This window comes from Chlorocebus sabaeus, chromosome X (genome assembly GCF_047675955.1).
Source record: "Chlorocebus sabaeus isolate Y175 chromosome X, mChlSab1.0.hap1, whole genome shotgun sequence".
Taxonomy (NCBI): Eukaryota; Metazoa; Chordata; class Mammalia; order Primates; family Cercopithecidae; genus Chlorocebus; species Chlorocebus sabaeus.
In genome coordinates, this window is record NC_132933.1 from 139,511,494 (window position 1) to 139,522,767 (window position 11,274).

Here is an 11,274-nt window from a genome sequence, read left to right on the forward strand (position 1 = left end):
GGAAAGGGCTTCTTCCCCAGAGTCTTCAGAAAGGAATGCAGTCCTGCTAACATGGTGGCGTTAGCCTGGGGAGACTTGCATTGGACCTCTAACCTACAGAATTGTCAAATAATAAATCTGCATTGTTTTAAGCCACAAAATTTGTGGTAAGTTGTCACAGCAGTAGTTGGAAACTAATACAATATACTCCTCAAGCTTCCACCCACTAATTTTAGTATCCATTGATGATTCTTGCCTAAATCAATTATTATTATGATGGTAATTTTTCTTATCCCATTGTTCCTTCTACTTCATAGGTGGTTTTCTACTACAAAGACAATGTTTTTTCCCCTTGCCTCCCCACCATTTATTTATATAAATATGGACACACAGGTCCTTCTTTTGTTTAATGGACTATACTCCTTTATTGTCACTATTCATTTTGATGCTCAAATTTTTCCTAATTTCATCAGTAGGAACACCCTTAAGCTGACTTCTGTGTCTTTTTGACTTGTCAGTTGGAAAATTTGCATGTGAAGGCCATGTAATGGGATTATTATTAATCTTCTTAAGTATGACAATGGTATAAAGTTATATAGGAGAATGTCCCCTTTCCTTGGGAGATATATTTAGGGGTGAAGAGTGATGGTATTATTTGCAACTTACTTTCAAATGGGTCAGCACCTCCAAAAAGGCGATGTTTTTATATGCTTTGTGCATCTGTGTCTCTCTCTCTCTCTCTGTGTGTGTCTGTGCAGGGAGAGAGAGAGAATTAGCAAATTTGGCAAAATGTCAAAATGATCAAATCTAGGTGGAGGATAATCAAGTGTTTATTGTGTTATTCTTTCAATTTTTCTGCAGGCTTAAATTTTTTTACAATAGAATTTAGGGAAAAATGCAAACAAAGAAAAACAGCCTTAAGGAACAGCTGATTCATTGTTCTCAGAACATAGTTGTGCATATAGCATACACTTCATGATCTTTCCCTTAGGTCCAGGGTACAAAAAGAATAATTTTTTTAATGAACATTTTAAAGTGTCAGCTTAAATCTGGCCTCTGTGATTTAATTAAATGGAAAGTTTGCCCATAAAGTGCCTGAAAGCAATGACCTCATTAAAGTATGTAAACGCTGTTCCTCAGATCTCATTTACACTTTTTTATTTGTTCTTATGGACAAAGTTATTTTATAATCCAATCCCTGTCTAAATCACCATACGTTTTAGATTAGCAATGACCCATAAAGGGAGTTTTAATATGTAGTTTATAGAAATCCACATTCCAATGAAAATCCAACCAAAGGGGAATAAAATGCAATGCAAAGCTTATTAAACTATTTGAAGTTTCTTCTACCCAATTTTTCAGAGCTTTTTATACATGACTAGACTCATACATTTATAATCATTGAGGTTTGGCAGGTACAGAGAGCTGATATGAAGTGTTGCAAGAAAACTGATGAAGGAACCACCCAGACAGTTGCCCTGTGGTAGCTTTAAAACAGGTCAACAAATTCTTTGAAACTTTTCCCCTTCAAGAGTGGAGACCTATTCTCTTCCACTTGAGCATGGGCTAGACTAGTGACTCACTTCTAACTAATAGAATATGGCAGCAGTGGTGGCGTGTGGCTTCTGAGACTAGATGGTGTCAGCATGGCAACTTCCTCTTTGCTGTCTCTCTTATATCATAGCTGCCATGCCATGAAGACACTCAAGCAGCCCTATGAAAAGGTCCCCTTGGTGGGGAACTGAGACTTCTTGCCAACAACCATGTGAGTAACCCATCTTGGAAGAAGATCCACCAACCCCAGTCAAGCCTTCAGATGACTGTCGCTCTAGCCAACATCTTGACTGCAACCTCATGAGAGACCCTGTGCCAGAACCACCCAGCTAAGCTGCTCCTGAATTCCTGACCCCAAGAAACTGAGATAATAAATGTTTATTATTTTGAGCCATGATATTTTTGGGCAATTTGTTGCAAGGCAATAGATAACTAATACAGGTTCTCATAATGTCATTATTTGGGTCCAGTCAGCATGCTTTAGTATCTGGGAGTTTTTTTTCCCTCTTGTTCATAATCTAACAGCAATATAAGAAATACAAGAAAAAAACACTAAAAAGACTTCCCTGGATTCTCCTGGTATTGGTGGAGGTAACATTTGACTCTTTACTTCTTCCCTGCTGAGTCTGAAGGGCTTTTGCTTGAAGTAATTTGCCATTTTGGAGGAGGAGCACTATTTGGCTAGCGTGTGTTTTAGTGGCAGAAAGTCCCTTAGGAAATGAATAAACCCAGAGTCTCCAACTCACTTAGTAAAGGATTGCATTGAATCCTGCAACCGTCCTGTGATGTAGGCACTACTTGCCTGATTTTAAGACTGAGGGAATTGAAGTATTATGTGTCAGGGATATACACAAATTTGGGGGAATATGAAAGGTCTTGGAGGCTGTCTTCATAAATATCCAGTTACTTCTGCGTCATGGAAGAGAGGAAAAAAGAAAGGCATTAAGAAGGGAACAGATATAATGTACTGAGTATGGGGAGAAAGGTACTCTCTTTTCTCCCAAATGAGAGAATTATTTCCTGAAAGGCTGGGTGAAGGTCTAATCAAGTTGACATGGTCCTCAATCCCCAATTCCCTTGAGGCCTTGGAAACCCAGCCAGCCGAGGCCTGAACAATGAACCTCCACATGGCTACTTTCCTTTGATCTTCTGCTTCCTTTGAACAAAGTAGCAGAAGGTCTTGAAGGGCAAAAGTGGCCAATTTCTAGGTTTTCAAAGACTCTGGGAGCTGGTGAATGAAAAGGGATGTTTGTAGCTTTATATTGTGTCAGGAATTTGATAACCACTATCTGGGGATGTTATATGACATGGTTGAACCCGAACAGACACTGCAGACATGGTGGTCTGTTGTCAGTCCTACAGCAAAACGACATTCACTATTCTGCCCAGGTTTTGAAAAGGAAAGTACCAGCGATTTGAAGTCAAACAGATTCTCGTCACTCCCTTAGTCCTGGTTCTGCTACTAACCAGCTGTGTCCCTTCACTATGAATCTTGGTCTCTTCATCCACAAATGTAGATAAAGTATTTTCTCAGATTTTTTTAGCTCTGACATTTTAGGATGACATGATTCCTCCAGGAAGCTCCAAAAGGCTCCAGTTCCATAAAGTAAATGAATCCTAGTTGTTTTATTTGTACCTTGTCAGAGGTGTTTGAACCAGAGTGACTCCATCTTGAATAGGGGCTAGGTAAAATAAGGCTAAGACCTGTTGAGCTGCATTCCCAGCAGGTTAGGCATTCTAAGTCACAGGATGAGATAGGAGGTCAGCACAAGATACAGGTCATAAAGACCCTGCTGATAAAACAGGATGTGGTAAAGAAGCTGGCCAAAACCCACCAAAACCAGTGGCAATGAAAGTGACTTCTGGTCATCTTCACTGCTCATTATATGCTAATTATAATGTATTAGTATGCTAAAAGACACTCCCACCAGTGCCATGACAGTTTACAAATGCCATGGCAATGTCAGGAAGTTAACCTATATATAATATATAGTTACCCTACATGTGTAATAGTTGTTATTATCAAAATAATTCCCCTCTGATTAATGTTATGGTAGATTTCATAGTCTTTAAAAAATACGGTGAAGTCCACATTTAAGCGAAACTGAGTAACTCTGAGTAGGGCATTTTGGAAATAATTTCTCTCTGAAAGCAGATTGGGCAGCCTGAGCACCAACAAAGAGTGTTGGAAAAAGGAGTATCTTTTTTGTGACTTAGTTATTAACTTAATGAGAAGTCAAAACAGATATAGGGAATATTTACTTTTAACTTCCCCAAAGTGACAAAAAATAAACAGCCATTTAAGGTGAAAAAACGTTGGTGGCTTTTCCCCAGAAAGTCCTAATGTATGTCTTCATTTTAGTTTATGTGTTCCTAGTAAAAATGACAGAAACACTGAGCTAGGCTTCGGTGGTTATTTAAAATTCAGCATGCTATGAGCTTTCTATGATGACAGACGTGTTCTATATCTGTGCCATCCAGTATAGTAGTCCCTAGCCACATTTGGTTATGTACTTGAAGTGTGGCTAGTGTGATTCAAAAACTGATTTTTAATTTTATTTAATATTAATTAATATATATTGAAATTCAAATAGCCACATTTGTTTAGTGGCTACTGTATTGGATAATACTAACCTAAAGCCTTGATATGCTGAAGATGTCTTTGCAAAAATTATAACTGAGGAAATTATGACAGTGAAAGAGATTAGACCTAACCAATTCCATCTTGCTTCTAACCTTTAAGTTGTCCTCGTTCATTCCTGGGTGTAGGCCAACTAACCTTGGAAAGGAATTTAATTTATGGTTTAACTCTGAAACAAAACTGATAATAGCCTTTGCCCATTTGAAGCCAAGGCTGGTTCCTCAGTCCCTGCTCCCAGGGTCTCTGACCTTGTTCCTGCTGTATGTGCTCAGCTTGGGTTAGGATAACAAGGCATTTTACAAAGATCAATACGACCCACACTATTGTGAGCTCCTCACATACAGTATCTCATTTAATCCTCGAAAGATCTCTGAGATGTAGCATCGTTTTCACTCAGTTCGCTGCTAAGGAATATGAAGTTCAGTGAGGTTAAATTGCTAAGGCCACACTGTTACTAACAAGTAGAGCTGGAATCAAGCCAGGATCTTTTAAATTTTATTTTAGTTGTTCTGAGATGGCGTCTTGCTCTGTCACCCAGGCTGGAGTACAGTGGCACGATGTCAGCTCACTGCAACCTCTGCCTCCCGGGTTCAAATGATTCTCCCACCTCAGCCTCCCAAGTAGCTGGGATTACAGGCATGCACCACCAAGCCCCGCTAATTTTTGTATTTTTAGTAGACACAGGGTTTCACTGTGTTGGCCAGGCTGGTCTTGAACTCTTGAACTCAAGTGATCCACCTGCCTTGGCCTCCCAAAGTGCTGGGGTTACAGGCAAGAGCCATCGTGCCCGTCTCTGACCCACCATATGACACACCCCAGATTCTGATTTGCACTTTTGGCCAGTACCTTGGGGGAATCCTATATTTTTGATCTGATTTGCAAATCGTGCTTTGAGAAACATGACCCATATTCTCCTCATTCTGAAAAGAATTCCAAAGTAGAGTTGCCTTAAACCAGAGGTTCTCAACTGGGGGTGATTTTGCCCCCCAGGGGACATTTGGCAATGTCTAGAGACATTTCTGGTGTTAAAATTAAGTTTGGCCTAAATCTGGCTCCTTACATATTTCAAGTTTGGTCTAAAGGTTTCTCCGTACATACTGAACTGTAACCTAACTTGATATGTAAACAGAGTAACTTACCCTTGTACCAATCACAGAGTTTCAGCCAATCACGGGCAGCCAACTGTTCAAACCCTGTTCAAATAAGGCAAACACCGTGCTATAAAACCAATCCAGCAGTTTCTGTACCTCACTTCCGTTTTCTGTGTGTCACTTTCCTTTTTCTGTCCGTAAATGTTATCCAACCATGTGGCAGATCTTCGGGTCTGAACCTATTGTGGTTCTGTGGGCTGCCTGATTTTAGAATTGTTCTTTACTCAGTTAAACTCTATTAAATTTAATTCGTATAACGTTTAACACTGGTCGTCACAACTTGTGGGGAGGTTGCTGCTCGAATCTAGTGGGTAGAGACCACAGATATACCCCATGTTGGGGTGGGGGCTGGTACTGTCCTGTGCACTGTACGTGGTTTAGCAATATCCACTGTGCATTTTCCCCAAATGTTAATTAGTTCTGAGGTTGTGAAGCCTTGTCTTTAAGCAAAGCCAGGACCTCTGGTGTCCCTGGGAAAGGTGACAACAACCTGAATGTAAAGTGAAAAAAATAACAAATTTCATCGTTGACTTTAAAGAAAACCAAAATATTTCACCCCAAAATATATTTCTTTGACATATTTTGAGATGGCTGTTCAGAGCGCCTGCAAACAGAAGCAGCCCTGCAAAGCTGTCTTTTGTGGGGACAGATTTGCATCTGTAGAGAAAATCTGCACTGATGCAGACAGGCTTTCTCTTAGCTCTGCCTTGTCTGGATCTAGGAAAGATGAACTGACAGTCTGACACATCTAAAGGTCTGAAAGAAACATTTACCATCTATTCTCTCTGAGGGTTGCTACCTGTGAGGTCTTATCTATGTAAGGAGACCAACTTTGCCAGCCAGGCCTCCTCTTCTCCTTCTCCTATAACTTGTTTTGCCAACATAGCGTGCTTTGCAGTCTCCCAAGTCCCCATTCATTCTGTAACCTCAAGGTGGTATAAAAGCATAAATTAATTATCTGGCCATTTCTTTGAGATCTCATATTTTGTAGGACTCTCATGCACGTTAATAAATTTGTATGCTTTTTGTCCTATTAATCTGCCTTTTGTCAGTTGATTTTTCAGCAAACCTTCAGAGGGCAAAGGGAGAAGTTTTGCCTTGGTCAAAACATTGGTTTCAAGCAGCATAGATTCCAGTGATTTACAGAAATTCAAGGCAGTGATTTCCAGCCTTATCAGAACAGTGCTCCCCTTTAATAATAAATAGTTGTAGGAAAACTAAAAATGAACTAGTTACAAATGCCAGTAGATTCAGGTGTGTTATATTGAGAACTGGTGGTGTCAGGATTTTCCAGAACAATGAGTGACTTGTGCTAAAAGTTCCATACAGGGCAAAACACAAACTTTTGATTCATACAGTAGTTGATTTCCAGAAAAATTCAGGGTTTATTAAAATTGCTAAAAATACTTTTGTGCTTATTTGTAAAATGCTGTGAGCATCTATCCTCAGATAATCTTGAGAAGGTTTTTACACACAATGCAGGTCTAGCAGGACATCCAGAAGCCCTGAAGGACCGAGAGGATCCTTCTTTTCTCTGGACTTTATGACCAATGAGGGTTGCTTAAAATCCCCAGCTGTGGCTCATGAATATCTAAGGCACCCCCTCCCTTGGGTATGCTAACCAAAAACACACAATAAAATATTCTAATTTCCCTCTAGCACTTGAGGCCAGGAGTTTGAGCCTAGCCTGGCCAACAAGGTGAAACCTCGTCTCTACTAATAATACAAAAACTAGCCAGGCTTGGTGGGCCTGCAGTCCCAGCTACTCACGAGGCTGAAGCAGGAGAATCGCTTGAACCTGGGAGGCAGAGGTTGCAGTGAGTCAAGATCATGCCACTGCACTCCAGCCTGGGCAACAGAGTGAGACTCCATCTGAAAAAAAAAAAAAAAAAATCAAACTTCTTTTTTTTTTTTTTTTTTTTTTTGAGACGGAGTCTTGCTCTGTCACCCAGGCTGGAGTGCAGTGGCCAGATCTCGGCTCACTGCAAGCTCCGCCTCCCGGGTTCACGCCATTCTCCTGCCTCAGCCTCCCGAGTAGCTGGGACTACAGGCACCCGCCACCTCGCCCGGCTAGTTTTTTGTAATATTTAGTAGAGACGGGGTTTCACCGTGTTAGCCAGGATGGTCTCGATCTCCTGACCTCGTGATCCACCCGTCTCCGCCTCCCAAAGTGCTGGGATTACAGGCTTGAGCCACCGCGCCCGGCCAAAAAAATCAAACTTCAAACTGTACCCTCAATGCTGATCACCTCTACCATGAAAGATCTGGATGGTGAATCTTTTCAACATCCCTCTCTGTTGGGTGTGTGGTCCCTGGAAGTATTCCTTTTTTCTTCATATACTAAATTGAATGATTTTGGCACAGAATAAAAACATGACGTTTAATGGACAGAAAACCATGATGGAAAATGTTATGCTGGTAGCTACTATGTAGAACTGATGGGCCCTGACCCCTGATGCCAAATTTTAAGTATTTTGAATGTTTCTCAATATACTCATCACGGCTAAAATTATGAGGAGATTCGTGTTTGGCTTCCATGGTCTCTTCCCGCATCCCTCAAAGTTTTCAGAATCTGAAATGATAGGCTCCACACCCTGCCTTCCTAGGGGCCCAGAGCAGCACAGGGATCTCTGCCATATGCCTGTGACCTGGGTTGCCCAGTGACTCTGAAACACTCATAAGCAGATTTGCAGCCTTTACAGAGAAAGAGGGGAGCTTGTTTTCACAGTTGCTGTCTTATCTTCTCCCTTGCACTTTTGGCAACCCATACGTATTGATACCTTTTCATATTCAGGCAGAGAAAGTCACATCTGGCTGCCTTAGTATGCTGATAAATGTTTATAGCACTTACCACTTGCCAGGGTGTAAATACTCCCACATTGTCTGACGTGAAACCACCAACTAGTTATCACTGAATGTGGAGTTGGGGAAAGAGGTATTAGCACACCATTAGATGATATTCCCATTATTCGGATAAAATAGACATAAATAACCTCAAGAGTATAGTTAATAGTAACATTCTGAAATTATTTTAGATTTATAGAAAAGTTGCAAAGGTAGTACAGAGGGTTCCCATATACCTTTTACCCAGCATCTCCTAATGTTAACATCTTATATAACCATGATACTGCAAACCAAAAATAAAATTCTAAAGCCCCTGAACCATCTAAATGAACCCCTCCTTTTGGCTAAGGGCATTCCAGAGTTAACCTGAAAAACTAGTTCAGGCCGTGATGGAAGAGGGGGCTGGATAAGCCTCATTATACCCCTCCAGCATTAATATCAACACAGACCTTAAGTCGAATAAAAACACATTTACAGTCTATTTTCTCTGAAGCCTGCTACCTGGAGGCTTCATCTGCATGAGAAAACCTTGGCCTCCACAACCACTTATCATAACCCAAACAATCCTTTCTACTGATAATAACTTTTTCAACCAATTGCCAATCAGAAAATGTTTAAATCTACCTATGACCTGGAAGCCCGAGCCCTGCTTCGAGTTGTCCCACCCTTCCAGATTGAAACAGTGTAAACCTTACATGTATTGATTGATGTATTATGTCTTCCTAAAATGTATAAAGGCAAGCTGTACCCAGACCACCTTGTGCATGTAATCTGGACCTCCTGAGGCTGTGTCATGGGCATGTCCTTAACCTTCACAAAATAAACTTTCTAAATTGATTGAGAGCTGTCTCAGATACTTTTGAGTTCACAAAACATTAATCAAAACTAATGAGTTTACACTGGTAACAACATATATCCCTTTGTGAGAGAGAGGTGATGTGTCATACTTAGCAAAAAGAAAACTCACACATTTCTTAGTCTATGAAATTTACACCATAGCTTGGAATGAGGCATCTTGACTCACTGTGATGAACTTTATTTCTCAGAAAAAAAAAAATTAGTTCCATGAAAATCTGACTACGTATATAGAATTTTGTTGCTCTGATGAATTTCATCTATATTCTGTCAAGACAAAAAATATGTCTAAAAACCTTTGAGAATGGGCAGCCGTACAAGAGTGGTAAGCAGGAAAATAATATGAACAGATTTCAGTTTTAAGAAGGCTATTCTGGAGGCTACTGTGGGGACTCAGAAAACAATACCCCAAAATAAAGGCTCCAGAAGCAGCCTTAGAAGCAGATGTTGTTCTCTGACCTTCCCCTGCCCTCCTGTCTCTCAGTCCCATTCTCCCCAGAGGAGCAATAGAAGCTAGAATCCTTCCCCAAGGCAGGTTCTAGAAACCAGAAACCCTGTTCCCCAAAGCCAGCCATAAAACATAAAAACATTAACTTTCCCTCCCACCTTTCTGTGTAAAAACTGGCCATACAGAAATGATCTGACCTGACTAGTTTGGCTGTAGGTCCTAAAACCCCCATTCCAGAGAGGGTCCTGCCCCATACGCAGAAGGGAGGAATGCTGCTCAGAGAGGTCAAGAAGAATCTAGACAGACAGGCCTTGTTGGGTTTCCCTACTCACTCTATTAGCTTTAGATCACAACATTTTTGTCCAATCACATTTCTGCACAGCTGTCCACACTATGTTGTACCTAAGCATAAAAATGGCCAGTTTGCTCTGTATCTTTGGGTCTTCATTCTAAAGGTTCCCATGTCACATAAAACTATGATCTCAAGTAAATTTGTATGCCTTTTCTCCTATTAATCTAATCTGTCTCTTGTCAGTGATTTTCAGAGAACCTTCAGAGGGCAAAGAGGAAGTTTTCCCATCGCTCCGACCCTGTGAAAAGAATGCACTGGAGCAAAGAAACCGGAAGATAGCTTAGAAGAAACTATTGTAACAGTCCAGGCAGGACTTACTGAAGGTCGAAATTGAGGCAACAACAATGGGAATAGAGAAGCGATGGTTTCAAGCAATGCTAAGGAGATGGAATCTACAAGACTCCATTGATTCCATAAGGCCCCAGTGACTGATTGACAGTAGAGTTGGGTACTCAAAGTTAGGTTTCTGACTTGAAGGGAACATTGGAGAGGGGACAGGTGTTGAGTTGAAACGTTGCTGAAATGCTTGTGGGATTACCTGTGTTTCTGAAATGTTGTTTAAAGTGTTTGTGGGATTACTAAGAAACATGAGTAGATCAAGTTAATCTTCAGAAACTTTTTATCACATGTTGGGCTATGGGATCAATTTACTGGACTGAACTTCCTACATTAAAGTTCCTTATCATTCCCTCTATCATGTAATTTAGAGAGCAAGCAGAGAACAAAGACACAGGTCAACAAGCTTCTTTAAAATGTCACTTGCTCTCCTTCTCTATTTCCATTTACCCTGAGAATAAAGAAGAATAAAGGGGTGGGAAAGGCCTATCCTCATTCCTCTTGCTCTTTCCACAGAGGACAATGAGGCAGGACTGAGCAGTGTCTTCATCCCTCGTGGAATTCCAAGGTGGACACCATCTGTGAAACGACTTCATGTTGGCCTGAACTTGCTAGGAGCTTTTAGCCACTCACTTGGGTGTAATCCAACACATGACGTAATAGTCGGCCGTCTGGATTAATCAGTCCCAGCTGTTGGACGCTCTGCTCTGTGTGGGGGTTCAAGCCTCTCCATCTGTTCCTGGGGCCTCTCCACTTATCCCTTCTCTGCTTGAGCCTCTAGCCATGACAGATGGCTGTTTCTCAGTATTACAGATAATTTTTCTCTGATCAGTGTCTCAGCTCCAATTTGTGCTTAACATTTTTAACTGCCCCTAATCACTGCCATCACCTTAGGCATTTATGGAGATTAATTTATACTACGTATGCATATGAATGTGTCTGCATGCATATAATGACCAGCACACACATACATAATTTCATTCTATTTACCATTCGCACACAACAACTAGCATTGTGGTCATGCTGGATGCCCCTCCCTCACTGGGTTATTTCTTTTGGAGAATCTATCTAGATGATCTTACTCACTGGAAAGGCATGATACGAAGGCAACTCA

General features: G+C 40.9%; 1 long non-coding RNA gene across 2 annotated transcripts in view; it reads left to right on the plus strand.

Annotated features, from left to right (window-relative positions):
* The window catches only part of LOC119619957 (uncharacterized), a 53,185-nt gene extending 42,197 nt beyond the window's left edge, over positions 1-10,988 (plus strand). The window contains exon 3 of one of the 2 annotated variants that reach the window (XR_005236363.2): positions 10,008-10,988. This is a non-coding gene — a long non-coding RNA (uncharacterized lncRNA). Of the gene's footprint in view, positions 1-1,663; positions 1,924-10,007 lie in introns of those variants that run through there. The other variant, XR_005236364.2, reaches the window with a different exon arrangement.
* Positions 10,989-11,274: the final 286 nt, after the last annotated feature.